The 15,609-nt window shown below is 37.1% G+C and overlaps 1 protein-coding gene across 1 annotated transcript in view; it reads right to left on the bottom strand.

The window, feature by feature from the left end:
- The window catches only part of tnca (tenascin Ca), a 99,002-nt gene extending 84,409 nt beyond the window's left edge, over positions 1 to 14,593 (bottom strand). Inside the window, exon 1 of the mRNA XM_056254863.1 lies at positions 14,250 to 14,593. The gene's annotated coding sequence lies outside the window, so the exon portion shown is untranslated. The remainder of the gene's footprint in view (positions 1 to 14,249) is intronic.
- Between the last annotated feature and the right edge of the window lie 1,016 nt (positions 14,594 to 15,609).

Below are 15,609 nucleotides of genomic sequence, written 5' to 3'. Positions count from 1 at the left end.
ACAATCTCAAAACTCTTCCTGCTTAGGAATGGTTTAACTTTCGTTAATCTCCAGAGGTGGTAAAAGCTGGAACTGACAACAGCATTGATTTGTTTGTTCAATTTTAGGCCACTGTCCAGTGTAAACCCCAGATTCTTTGCAACAAAAGAACGATATGAAGTGAGAAAACCCAAGTCAACAGTTTTCACATCAGTTTTCTCGGTAGGCCCAAACAGGAAAATTTGAGTTTTGTCATCGTTCAAATGGAGAAAGTTATTGTTCAGCCATGCTTTCAAATCTTGAAGACAGTCTATCAATTGATTTATGGCAGACCTGTCATTGCGCATAAATGGTATGTAAAGCTGCGTATCATCGGCATAGCAACGGTAAGAGATACACAATCTTCTAAATATACAGTAGAACCAATGGGTAGCATGTACAGTGAAACTGAAAACATTAACGGTGCTAAAGTTGAACCCTGTGGGACACCGCATGTAACGTGCTATAGAAGAAGAATGCTTCCCTACGGTATATTTACAGAGAATCTTCTGTTGGACAGGAGAAACCAGTCGAGTACAGTGCCTCTTACACCGATGTATTGCTCCAAGCGAGACAGCAGGATACCGTGATCAACAAAATCAAACGCAGAGCTGCGATCTAACATCATTAAAGCCATGGTATTACCAGCATCAGTGGATATTAAAATGTCATTAAAAACTTTCAAAAGGGTAGTCTCTGTGCTGTGTAAGGTTTTTAAAAAAGCAGACTGAAAAACATCTGAAATAACATTACTATTCAAAAAATTTTGTAGCTGCATAAATAAAAAAAATCTAGAATTTTTGATTAAAAAAATCTCAGGTTGGAGATTGGGCAAAAATTTGAGTAAACTGCAGGATCAGGCGAAGGCTTCTTTGGGATCGGCGACACTGAAGCTAATTTAAAGCAATCTGGAACAGTCCCTGTCAAAAGACAGTTGTTTATTATCAATACTAGATCAGGACCAATGGTGTCAAAAATTTGATTTACAAATCGTGAGGGCAAAACATCGTGAGGAGAAAAGGTGTTTTTTAATTTTAGAGCGATTTCTTTACATGTCTGTTACTGTAAGGAGACTTAATCAAAATCACTCCATTGAGTAATGGATAAAATGGGGTCTGGAATAGAATTTGCCATTGTAGATAATTGAACCCGTGCATTTTTACCTTTATCTAGGAAATACTTAAGAACGTTTTCACATAGGGGGGGGGGGGGCTGAGGGTTAAAACAGAGTCTATCGTTGAAAATAAAACTCTAGAACAGTAAGAATATTTGGCTTTAGTGTCCGATAAATATTTCGCCTTTGCAATCTTGACAGCCTTTTAAAAATTATGCAAAGAGGCCTTCAGTATTTCATATGATACCTGAAGCCCATCCTTCTTCCACTTTCGTTCACACTGACGACATTGCAAGTTCCCAAATATAATTGTTTTACCATGGTTGGGGTTTGCATTTGTAAGTATCTCGATTATCAGATTTTCCTTGTCCTCTCTCACATACAGAGACTCAGAAAATCTCAATGTCTCAAACTGTGCTCAGTGATGTGATCGGAGCTGTTCCTCATTTATTTGATCCCTCTATTCGTGTGTCAACTATTGACTTATTTGTGTCTATTTGTACGCATCCAAAGGAATTTTAGGAGAAACATCGGAGACAATGTTGATTCTTCAATAACAAATACTGCAAAAATTATGTTCTTCCTCAGTTTTTTGTTGTCTTGTTTTCCAGTACAAATATCTAAACAGAAGCAAAATGGCGTTAAAAAAAAAAAAAAAAAAATGAAGTGACTTTTTATAAGAATTTAAGTCCCATCGATTTGAAATTACTTGGGGTATTTTCTTGTTTTAAGTATAAACTAAACTTACTTTATTTTGATGACTTTTCAATACAAAAACAAACAAGAGCTTTTTTTATTTTCTTTGCAGTGTGAGAACGTTATGAAAGAGCAACACTTAAGCAATAATATTTCCATTAAAAAATAATCACAAATTAAATCTTTATAATATTGCACTTGCTTCTCAATAATATTTCAAGGAGTTGTAACCCCATTGAAAAGAAAATTCAGCCATGAAACATTTTTCCTTCTATAGACAGCAATGAGCCTCGTTCAAAAACAGACACAAAAGAGTCAAAAGTCGGCATACAGTAACCGTATAAAGCTATTACATGATTCCATGATCATTCATTCAAACTTTTATGAGAAATATTTGAGTTCATATTGAGATCTCTGACTTTTGTAGGCTGGTATCTTAGTAAACCTGAGCACAGTTTGAGAGACATTGTGAGATTATTGAGGTCTTTGGACAGGGTAGGTTTGCTCTCAATCTGATCTCATTGCTAAGATGAGAGATGTTTCTTTCCTATGGGATGAAGTTCCTCCATGTGAAATTAATTAGATTATATACTATAGCTTTCAAACTATATATACTGTAGACCAAGAAATGTGGCTTGCACCATATGAACTGCACGTCTTGCTTTGTTAAAACATCATAAAACTCAAGAAATATATACAATATGACTTATTTATGGTGTTTTGAGTTTTCTCCATGGAGAGATGGGTATGAAAGGGGCGCATGGAGAGAGGGGGCGAGATTGTGATAAATTATACAAGGTCACCGCAAGGTTACAACCTTGAATGCTGAAAAATTGAAACAGGACAATTGAGAGTTCACTGAGCTCTTTACACATTACAAAAACATGAGCGTGACTGCAAAGATACACTTGACCTCTATGGGAAGGTCACACGGATTCATGGAAGCCATATGTATTCACAGGGATGTGCTTTTGGGTGGATGAATCATAGATGCACTTTGACAGCTCAGTGCCCTTGACCAATCCTTCCTTAAAAAATGTATTACTCAGATAATTATAAATATGCAAGTAAATGAAAATAAGGTGTAGACAAAAAGTAGACGCCACACAAACTCCTGTGGTTCCCGAACTCGATTGAAACACTTCAATTGGGATGGGATTGGGATATTATAGGGATGGGCGGTATGACCAAGATCTTATATTAAACTAGGGGTAATTTTACACTACTGCATTTCACTATATAGCTATTTTTGCAGGAAATTCAATTTAAAAATGCTGGCATATATTTGTCATCAATATTCCTGGTTCGTTTTCCAAGGAGAGAAAGACTGGAAAGATGCATATATTTGATATTTTACATTTTTAAATAACAAAGTACTTAAAATAAATCAAAAATAAACTTTTAATATCTCCACCGGTTGACACATTCCTATCGTTGTAAGGTATATATCGTCATCCCACTCAGCCCTGTGGTCCAGCAGTCCTAAATCAGCCATCATGTGCTGGACTGGACCACCATCACACCAGCATGACCACCACCACCCAAGACGTTCCCGAGAATGACTTCAGGTTCAATATACTGAATAACCTCATAAACAAGATAAACAGGAACTCTTTCATGATTACAAATGCTTTAGAAATGTTTTGGGTGATGTGGCGGTGGATAATTCTTGCCAAACTATACTGTATGCGTCTTAAAAACATACATTATGCAACAAGTTACATTTATTTGTATAGTGCTTTTAACAACACACATTGTTTAGTGCAAGAAAACATACATGTCTGTGCAAATTTGGGGATTTTGCATATAAAATGATGAATGGAAACTCCAACATCCGAATGAATTCTAAAAATGTGCATGAAAAACGAATGCACTCATTTGCGGTGTATGATATTTTTTTATCCGACAAGAAAACATGCACATGAACTTCGATGGAAAAACATTTACCAAATAAATCCCTTGATCCACAACAAAAAAAACCTCACATGACTTTGCCTCAACAGAGGTTGTGATTGGATAACTGGACTAACCAGCGGACCCACAGCAGCTCAAATGTTGGTTTGGTCATTTTTAAAATGTCTGAGCCAAAATCTGTCATCAAAATGATTGGGTACCGTTTTGCCCAAACACCAGGCAACCATCTCTGAACACAAGATAACATGACATTGCATTTCGTCTTTGCGTTCTGAGGCACAAGTAATTTATGATTTACACAAAAAGAGCCAGAGTGATTCCCCTAATTGCAGCATCTTTCTTTTTTTTTTTTTTTTTGAGGTTTTGCACAAATTCCCCAAGGAAGTGACGAATTTGTTCTCTTGAAACCTCTTGTATGGAAACCTTGCTTTATTCGCAAATGTTTTATGCGAATATAGCTAGTGTTACATTTTCAATGGAAACCAACGGTTTTAATGGAACTCAACGGAAATCAATAGTTTACTCTGGGACAGAAAAAAGCATTTCAACTTTTAACTTGCGACTGTGGTTCAAACTAAACTGATGCCACTGACCTGCTAACCAATGGCAAATCCAGTGATAGTTTTTTCCTGAAAAGCACTCATTGCTAGCCTGACTTTGTCATACTCATATTCTAGTCAGAATGTGAGTCTGATACTGCTCCATAGGGCTTTGATTATGAGGTGTGTCTTAACCGAACCAGGAAAAAAAAAAAACCTCTGCACTCAATTGGATAGACCTACAACCAATCAGAGCAACGTAGTAACAGCTACATAGTTGCATAGCATAGTTTCAACAGAACTCAACTGCACGCACGCTGGAAGAAGTAGTAAAATAATGAGTGTTGCTTCTTTTACTCGGTCCTCCATGAGTGCGACCAAAGGAGAAACCACAACGACCACAGGGCTTTCATTGCGTCCCATCTTCTTAGTGACCATATAGGAGCCAGCTGATAAATTAAACATTTGCCGAATCCCGTAGGAAGGACGGCAAACACATCTTTCCGATCGCAAATGCCTTGATTGTAGCCTGGTTAAAACCAGACCATTCTCAGTTATAACTGAGTTATGGTCTGACAAAGCGTCATAGACAAATCATTTCCAGAGGGGCGTCACCAACGGACGTCGCGGATAGACCTAAACCCAATCAGAGCGATGAAGGAGATGACGTATGCAGAGCGGCGGAGAAACATCTCCGAGTGTTGTTCTTTGCTCGGTTTTTAACAAAAAGGAAACGTTTAAATCGCTTAAAACAGACGCGATAGCTGATTGGAACGAGTGATGTTCGACGGCGGCATCCATCTTTGTAATGTAGGCTACAAAATCTGCTTCAAAATCCCAGCGCTGTCGTCATCGTGTAAAGCCCGCCCCAACGTTTCTGATTGGTGCCTCGATTTCGGCGGATTGGAAATGGGCTTGAATGAGCTCTTTGCCAGACTAACTTTCAGAGCAAATCAAAATTTGCCGGAAGTTGTCTGGGTTTTCCTAGGCTACCTTGATAGCAGTTCTCTGTTCATCTTTTAAAATTAATGCGCTGTCGATTTCTTTTACAACAGACGCGATAGCGAAATCTATTCATTCTCCAGCTGCAGTCATCTCTGAGGGAAACCAGTTCAACAAGCGCTCTTTGATAACGTGATGATTACGTAACTGCAGATCATCTGTCCATCATCGTATAAAGCCCACCCTGGCAATTTGATTGGCCCGACGATTTCTGAACCGATCATAATTACTCCTCAATGGATCGAGTCCAGACCGAACTTCCCGACCAAAAAATGTTGTGGGCGGGGTTCGGCCTGGCATCCAGGCTAACTCATTGCTTTAATTGCATTAAAAACAAAATTTCATTTCCAGGCTTAATTAAATTGCAACTAGGGATTTCAGCCAGATCTTGACAGTTTTGTGTGCAATATGCACCAGACTAGCTGAATGAAAATGAATCACTAAAACATCAGTGATTTATAAAATAAAAGTATATTTCAAAAGCAGTTCTAAAATGTAGAATCTATAATAACCTCCTGTTTAAAGGGAAAGACAATGCAACTAAAAAGTACCAATCAATTCACTGATGACTGTTGATGGATTTATTATTATATATTTTAGTAATGTCCATATTAAACGTTCTGCTAGCCTTTTAAAATGACATTGACTTCTTTTTTGGGGTCATTTAATGATACTAGCAGGAAAAACAGATGTGAGAAGATTCCGGTCATGGAATTTTCAAAGCGTTTTACATTTTGTTTGGCAGCAGATCTGAGTCTTAATTTGGATGCTTGGCATTCAGTGGAATTGAACGGCTAGTTCTCGGACATCTCTTCCAAAGACAGCGATGAAGCTTCTCGAAGGCAAGATGGTCCGATTGCATAACAGAGAAAGACACACAAGGGCTGTGATGAGTATTTTTTCCACTAAAATATCCACGGTTCCCAAAAGGCCCCTGACAAGCTGCGTACACTATTATTATTGCCATAGATACTGCTGTGGTTCGAATGCTCCTTTTTTCGTCATACAAGGATAGAGTACTCAGTCATCTGAAGCATCTGGTTTACGTGCTACAGTAAGAGGGCTATTCATTCTGTGTCATTCCCATATGACAGCGAGCTTAGAGATTTGTCTGTCATAATACCCTAAATGGAACTAGCAGTGGACTAAAGCTGAAGCTGGTCCTTCCAAATACAACCAGCCAACAATCCATTGACTTACCGTAAAAACAAATAGATATGAAAATTACTTAAAGGTATGTTAACCCTTGTGCTGTGTGCTTGAGCTACCTAAGTTGGTGTTCCCACATGTCTTTTATATTGCTTGTAAATGCTATATTATCACCAAATATTGGGTTCAGTCTTTCTGTTGAGTTTCCTATCAATTAGCCCAGGTTTTGAATTTATTTTTTGGAACAGACTGATCCTAGGCGTCATTTATCTGAGCGTATGCACCTTAGTTTTTGAGTGACAAAATTACACAAGCTTATTTACCTAAAAAAATCACTTTTATTTTTTTATTTTTACATATGGAATAGGTCGGAATTGATTGTAGCACATCCAAGCAAAGCAAAACAAAACTGTCTCCTGCCAGCAGTAAGTTTCCAGGAACAGAGTGAGATTAATAGAGATTCATTCCTACCAACCTGCCAAACTCATCTTGGAGAAAACATCCACCTGCACATTTGAATCATTTTGCATATGCATCCTAAAAGTTTCCAACATTGCACCTTCGTGAGGATCCAAACCGCCTCCGAGGTTTAAGTTCAAGCTGCTTCGAAGGGATCCTGTCAATGTAAACTACAGCATCACAATGGAAAAATACAGCCATTAGGGATACATTACATTTCAGTTAAATTTTTGATTATGAATTTTGTTTTTAATTGCAGGTTCATTTTAGTCCATTTTAACTGTCCATACATATCATTTTGTCATTTAAGAATTAGTCTTTACAAAGTATCGCAAATTGTTCCAAATGATTATGAAAAAAAAAACACTTAAAACATGTGAACTATGTTTAGTAGTTTGTACATCCATCAAATGGCAGCCTAAAGTCTATTTCACTCAGAATTGATTAACTTTATTCAGAATTTATTAATTAAATCATACATTTATAAAAGCTTTACGATTGCTGTCATTATGTTGATTTTACACATACCAGTGTGTATTCAAATGTATATGAGCTACACTGTAAAAAATGATCGTGATTTTAACGGTAAAAGACTGTAAAAATGCTACAGTGCAAAACTGTTAATTGGTTAACAGAAAGTTTCCTTACTATACGGTAAATAACTGTGATAGATCTAACGGGACATTTAATGTAATTTTACTCTAAAATAACCGTTAAATTTACAGTTTTTGAAAGTGAAAAGAACAACTCATTGTATAATTTACAGTGAAAAACCGTAAATTGACATTCCCACAATTATGACACTTCACATTTGATTTATTTTTGTTGAAATAACAATGTTTCTTCTTAGTTTTCTTAGTTCTTTTCTAATCAGTTATGTACATTAGGGTTTTATGTTACATTTAATGTTGTTAAATTAATGTTTATTGCATTTTTAAAATTTCATGTGTGTTACCATGATGGTGTTTAATGTTTGTGCGAATAACACTGTGCAGCTTCAATATAATAGTATTAACTTTCTTGTGGAAGATAGCTTGTGATGAGCTTTGATTTATCATGCGACTCTCATCACTGCTGTGATGATTGTTGGTTGTCAGTGTATTACAATGGTACAAAACAGATATTAATACTTCAATAGGTTGGTAAATTATCATTATATCAGATAATGAAATACGGTTTATTACTGTAAATTTTAAGTTAAGTCTGTAAAACCAAAAATGTGGATACCGTATTTTTGACGGTAAAGTTCTGGTAACCACAGCTGCCAGTTTTTTTTCCGTAAAAACAACGGGATTTTTTTTACAGTGTAGAAACACACTTTGTGCACCAATACCAGAGATATCATGAAAAAGAGAAACTCTGTAAGGGTAAAATCCATTTAATCTCTGTCGGTTTGATTATTGGATCAGTAAGCACTGAATTCTCTTTGGAAGCATCTCCCTGTAAGACAAACAGCTCCAAAAACTGTTTATCAGACAAAAGACATCGGTTTGTATTTAGATTAGACTGTCATTTGCATACCTCTTCAGTGAGGAAAGTCTTGACAGAAAGCACTGCACTGTTGTCAGCATAAATATTTATGAAAACAGAACAGTGATCAATGCTCTGATGTATGAAATACACTGAAAGCAAACAGCACTATTCCTACAGTCATGTTCAAAGCACTTTATGTTTTGAATTGTTTTCATGCGTAGTTAATAGGTAAGCGAACCAGCTATGCTTATATGGTCAACGTGAAATCAAAATTCCTATTTTGTTCCTTATCGATGTTTTGAACAATGGTTTTAGTGGTTGCTTACTGACCCAAGTCCACACTCAAGTCTATGTGCCATTCTGATCTCTAGATATGGCTGAAGTCCCTCATTCAATGATTTATTTCCTCAATTTACCAGGCAAAAACTGCCTGTCTGATCAAGTAGTTAAGTAACAGTACAACATGTGATGATTCAAGTCTGGAGCACTAACTGTGTGGGAAAGTTAAACACAGTTTAATACTTAGTGTAGTGATTTAAACAAACCCCTGACCCCAAGTGTGAGTAATAGTAATAGTGAGAAGAGCCATGCTTTTCTTTAGAAGATCACTGTTAGCAAAAGACTCAATTTGCTTGTAAAGCTAAAAAGTCTGTTAGCACTACAGCTGCTCCACAGTCTAAACAACATCTCTGAGTCACTTCTGTTCTGCTACCGTAAGTCAATACATTCAGTTTCTACGGATGCTGAGTTTTGTGCATTTGCAGACAGCATGCTTTTCCATTCTATTATTAAACCAAAACCAACTTTCTTGCATTTAAAAAAGAAGTATTTCCGCTTAATTAGTCTCTAATAGCTGAAAGAAATATTGCCATAGCTAAGATCATTTAGTAAATATGCCTCATTAACTTTCTAAATGAGACAGAGAAATTAAACGTTTAGGCAGGATATTAAACTGCCCAAGTAAAACAGGTTTTATAATCATATTTAGTATTAAACTCAATGTCATGTTCCTGAGGCTCAGTCAAACAAATCAAATTAACATCTCAAAATACTGACTTAACCTGGCATTACATTTTACATCAATTCAACGCAACCATTTGTAGCAAATCGGTTTTCATTTATGCATTTCGCAGACACTTCTATCGACTTACATTGCATTAAAGGTATACATTGCCTGGAAATCGAACACAGAAGTAATACATTCAGAAGTGGAAGAAGAGGAGGAGAAAATAAATTGCAATTGTTTTTGTTGCAAGAAACGGTCACCCCTGCCAGCCGAAGTGCCTATGATAGCCACCAGAGGGCACTCCTCCCTAGTCCTTTGCCATTCCATCATGAACTACATTTCCCATAAACCTTTGCCTGGACTCATTATCCAGTGTGGTTACATCCATCTGTGTGTCATAAGCTTGTTAATGTCTGTGTATATAGGCCCTGTGTTTTCTCTCACTCTTTGCAAAGTCTTGTATGTGTTACACTGCATTACTGAGTGTCATGGTTTCGAACTTCTGATCGTTTCCCTGTGTCTTGACCTCTGTTATTATCTGGATTGTTTGGCCCTATATGGTTTTGACCTTATGCCTGTTTTATGGATTATGATTATGGATCACCCTCAATAAACCTGAGATGGATCTTTACCCAAGTCTCGGAGCAGTCCGTAACAGAAACACTTGACTGATATTCCATGTACAATTTTGGGGGGAAAAATACATGCGAAAAAACAAAAAAAAATTATGAAAGTATATCTGATATAGAAAGTCATACATAGTAACGTCACCTGGTGCTGAAGTTCAGGTCGTCCTGTCACAGTCCTGCAGCTTCAATGATGATCTTAAATAGTTATTCTTAACATACACATTTATGACCATAGAGAAAGATAAAGTTACGATAACTGTAGCTGGCTAACTTGTGCCAATAACTTTGGTGTGGAACGTCTCTAAACTAGTGCTACACCAAAACACGTCTATATCTCCAAGACAACTGTTAGTATCATCACTTTTTGATGTATACATCTGTGGTGTATGGCACACAGTCAAACACATAAGTCATTTTCCCTTGATTGTGCGCAGACTATGCCAACATATAGAGGAATTGCATCTCTATGGCACAATATCACTGTGATGGAAGCCACAATTGCCACCAATGGTCTCTACGATCAACTTAGGTTTACAATGCTTTTGGGAAATGCAGCCCAGATCAGTCCAGTCCATTGTCTGCTAAACCGCCCACTGAAATAAACCTCTGAGAAGAGCTTTAGTTCATATTCAGGTTTGGTGGTTTGAGAAAACGATGGAAGAAACACAACAGAGATTAATCACATAATAAATTATCACAAATAGAAACAACAACAACAACAGATTAACAGGAAGACAGAAGCCATTTGGATGACCAGATAGTACAGAAGAACCAGCTGGTGTCTCCTCACTGCAACAGACCAGTCTCAAAACCATGACATCCTCTCCAAATGCGTGCAAACTGTAAGGTTCGCTTTTGCTACAGACATATTATACTTCAAATTGTGTGGCATATCTCAGAATATCAGATACTTGAGGGTGCAGGATAACCTCTTGGGATAGTTTTACTCAAAACATAAAAATTATGTCATTAATTACTCACACTCATGCTGTTCTAAAATCATATCGAAGATCTTTTTGATGAAATCTGAGAGCTTTCTGTCCCTCCATTGACAGCTACTCAACTACCACTTTGATACTTCAAAAAGTTCATAAAGAGATCGTAAAACTAATCGTATGAATTGAACGGTTTAGTCAAAAAATTCTGAAGAGAATCGATGTCTTTATATGATGTACAGATTTAATTTAGGATTTTATTTACATAAACATTCATCAACTCACACATAAGTTGTTGTATACGGAAGCTCAAGCATGTTCACTTGACGTGTGAGAACCAATGAGGTTCATTCTCGTGTTACGCAGCACGTTTGAGCTTCAGCAAGAACCAATGAGGTTCATTCTCGTGTTACGCAGCACGTTTGAGCTTCAGCAAGAACCAATGAGGATCATTTTCGTGTTACGCAGCACGTTTGAGCTTCAGCAAGAACCAATGAGGTTCATTCTAGTGTTACGCAGCACGTTTGAGCTTCAGCAAGAACCAATGAGGTTCATTCTAGTGTTACGCAGCACGTTTGAGCTTCAGCAAGAACCAATGAGGTTCATTCTCGTGTTACGCAGCACGTTTGAGCTTCAGCAAGAACCAATGAGGTTCATTCTCGTGTTACGCAGCACGTTTGAGCTTCAGCAAGAACCAATGAGGATCATTCTCTTGTTACGCAGCACGTTTGAGCTTCAGCAAGAACCAATGAGGTTCATTCTCGTGTTACGCATCATGTTTGAGCTTCAGCAAGAACCAATGAGGTTCATTCTAGTGTTACGCAGCACGTTTGAGCTTCTGCAAGAACCAATGAGGTTAATTCTCGTGTTACGCAGCACGTTTGAGCTTCAGCAAGAACCAATGAGGTTCATTCTCGTGTTACGCATCATGTTTGAGCTTCAGCAAGAACCAATGAGGTTCATTCTCGTGTTACGCAACTTCCGCAAGAACCAATGAGGTTCATTCTCGTGTTATAGAACACGTTTGAGCTTCAGCAAGAACCAATGAGGTTCATTCTTGTGTTACAAAAAAATTCCGGCCAGTTGATAATACCTAGAATATCAAAATCGACTGCTGGCGGTAGATCCTTTTCCTATTTAGCACCAAAACTTTGGAACAGTCTTCCTAACATTGTCCAGGAACCAGACACACTCTGTCAGTTCAAAGCTAGACTAAAAACACATCTCTTTGACCTAGCATACACATAATACATTATAGACTTCTATAATTCAATGTTAGGCTGCATAGATTAGGTCAGCCGGAACTGGGAACACTTCCCTTAAATCCAGATGTACTTGTTACATCATAAGAAGAATGGCATCTACGCTAATTTTTTGTGTGTCTTTGTTTATCCCGAGGTTTTCCCGCAGCCTGCCGGATCCAGGCCGTATCCAGATCTGACGAAGGAGATTCGCCTGGACCCGATGACAATGCAGTGCTGAAGTGTCAACTATCCTCTCCCTATGGAGGATCCCTTTCCCACTCTACAGATAAAGCCTTGTTGAAAATCCGGTTTGCGTACCCCGAAGTGATAAAATAAAACAAAATTCTTTATCAAATGTATAGGCAAGACAAGTAGTTTGTTTAGGCATGGTTTGTTGGGAAATTACAAACCTGCGCACATATATTCAAACGAATATAACTATAGAATCAATTTTTAATGCGCATGTGAACGCCATCAGGTCACAGGTTCAGTTTAAAGTCTGTTTAGAGAGAACGCCGTCATCTTAGTGGCCCCTAATGTAATAACAAATGATAATTTTGCTGGAAGTGAATCAATCAAAACTAACTTTAGCTGGAAATAACATTATTCAAAAATCGCTATAAAGCCAAAACAATCTCTGTTACCATAAATTGTATGTTTATCTCTGTAAAGCTGCTTTGAAACAATCTCCATTGTTAAAAGCGCTATAATGAAGATGACTTGACTTGACTACGCAACGTGTTTGAGCTTCTGTTTATGTTCGCTGATCAATGTTTAAATGTGAATAAAAGCCTAAATTCAAACTGTTCATCATATAAGGCGATCGAGTCTCTTTAGAAAATTAGGACTAAACCACTCAATTTATATGGATTAGTTTTACAATCTCTTTATGAACTTTTTGAAGCGTCAAAGTAGTAGTTGCGTAGCTGTCAATGGAGGGACAGAAAGCTCTCAGATTTCATCGAAAAGATCTTCATTTGTGTTCCGAAGATGAAAAAAAAAAGTCTTACGGGTTTAACATATAGGACCAATATGCCAAAGAAGAATCTGAAATATAATGAAATCTCCAAAGGACTATCCCTGCATACACAAAACGTCCCCCTAACATTAGCATCTGGTTCCTGTTTGGTTATTTTTTTAAATGACATTCCAGGAACATTCTCTGTGTAGGCTATTTTTGTAACCAAAAACTAACCTTACCAAAAGATTGCAGGGAGGATTTTGTGATAAAGTAAAAAATAACCTATAAAGAGCATTTTCTAATGGTTATTTTTAGGTTTTGTTTGTTCTTGTTCTTTTGTAAGTAAAGACAACCTAAAGAGAACCTCTACAAAATGTTCACTAATGGTTATTTGTATAACCAAAGCAACTCAAGAACCCTAAGTGAGAAATAGTTTTACATTAGAAGAGGGACGCAATTGTCTTTGTTGAAGCGCCACAACGAACCACTGAAGAACCTTTTATTAAAACAAATCGTTCTGAACTTCTACAACTTTTGACATCACACAGATGAACAGCCCCACATAAAATCGTCAATGATGCCAATTCAGTGTTGAAAAACCTTTCCTTTTCAGTCACTGTCAGGTAATAAGTAGGATCCTAATTTAGCCCATGATTTATTGCTGTTACTCATTTTGCATGCAAAAAGGTTGTTTACATATTGATTTCTTAAAGGTACAGTAGCACAAACAGGCTGTTTAATTTTAAGGGCCAGACAGCAGGAAAAAAATGGTAGTAAAACCTAAACTACGACTATTTTGGCACTTAAAAAAATCTACACATGGTAAATCAACTATGAAAATACACAATATGACTCAATTTCAGAGTATACATTTGATTCTGGATCTATATACTGGGTCAATAAACTGTCTACTGATCACATTCAGCAAGGTTACCGTGAGATTTAAGCTTCAGGAGAGAAAACAGGAACGCTTAAAGTGAATTCCTAAAGTGTTCCATGATGATCCTAATTTATCTGCATGTTCTGCAACACTGTTGTCATGCAAGTTACTTCACATTTCTATATACAATTTGAGCGTCAGTCATGGAAAAGTTTACAAACAACACTTACTGATTTGTGGATCCTCTCTACGGTTGATCAGCTCACAAACAGATGTAACGGAAGACCATCCATTCTCCAAGAGACCGAGTTTAGCACGCACTAGTGCCAGTCATCGTCCTCAGTGTGGATGGTTCAATGACAGCCTGATTTCAGAAGGGCCTGCAATCAATACTAATACAGAGTAATCAGCCAATCGAAAGAGGTCAGAGAGCTGAATGACAGGATGTACAATACTGATCATGATTACAGTTACATCAAGCACTTACTATCTACAATATACTAATGACATTCATCTCTTAACAGATGGTTGAATTGTAATATCCTTCCTCTGGAATACAGAAAAGACTAAGAAAGTAGAATATAACTAGTTGTGATATTCTGGTCTCTAGATATGGCTTGGGCCCATCCTTAAATGTAAGGATTTTTCAAATTGTATTTTCTGCCAAAAGGAAATTATACTTTTCTTTAAAGTCAGCAAGAATTCAAAATGGACAATTCTTATTTTTTATTGGAATATTGCAGTATTTATTTGAAACGATTTAACCGTACAAATCTTCATGTGCCAAAGAGAAGAAAAAATACAATTATAATGCACTCGGACAGCTTGTCTAAAAAGATTCTCGCAAACCCACTAGCATTTATGTCCACCTGTAATAACTTTTCAGATAATCGTTAATAATCTGATTAAGAAATGTCGTCCGACTTTAAATGCGCCTTAAAAAGACTGATCACAATGATTCATAGAGATGGACTCTGTGGAAATTGACGGAAGAGTAGGGAAATACAGAGCCTCAAGGTAACAAATAATTAACTTGCTGGTTTACAGCAAAACTAAAATGCAAAAGTCCAGGATTTTGAGTAAAGATGCGCTTCCATGCCAAACCATTTCTGACTGGGGCAGACTGCTTAACAGCAGCATGGCTTTGGATGAAAGAAGTCTGGAGATCTGTGCAGAGTCATGAGGCGTTTGTGGTGTGGCAAACGGCCTTATGGGTATAGTGCAGACTTGGTCTGCATGTTTAATGTGGCTCTTGGGTCTCATTTGTCTATGCTTATTTCCTTCACTTCTAGATATAATTCTCTTTAAGACTATGTATACTAAAGAAAAAGTTCACTCAAAAATTAAACCAATGTCAACCCAAACCAATGCGACTCTCTTGCTTATGTGAAACACAAAAAGAAGTTTAACAAAACGTTCAAATGTTCTTTTCCATTAAAGTGAAACATACATTGACCACAGGTTGTCAAAATTCCCCATAAAAGTAGACCATACACTGAAAAATGGCTTTAAAACCATTTCCAAGCAGTTACTGTAGGCTATCTAGGTATGAAACAGCTTCACAGACATTCTTCTTAATCACACAGTATC

The sequence above is a fragment of the Rhinichthys klamathensis genome, unplaced genomic scaffold (assembly GCF_029890125.1).
Source record: "Rhinichthys klamathensis goyatoka isolate OS25496 unplaced genomic scaffold, OSU_Roscu_1.1 h1tg000114l_1, whole genome shotgun sequence".
NCBI classification, from domain to species: Eukaryota; Metazoa; Chordata; class Actinopteri; order Cypriniformes; family Leuciscidae; genus Rhinichthys; species Rhinichthys klamathensis.
Note: the sequence above shows the minus strand (reverse complement) of the source record. Positions and strands in the feature narration are given on the sequence as shown.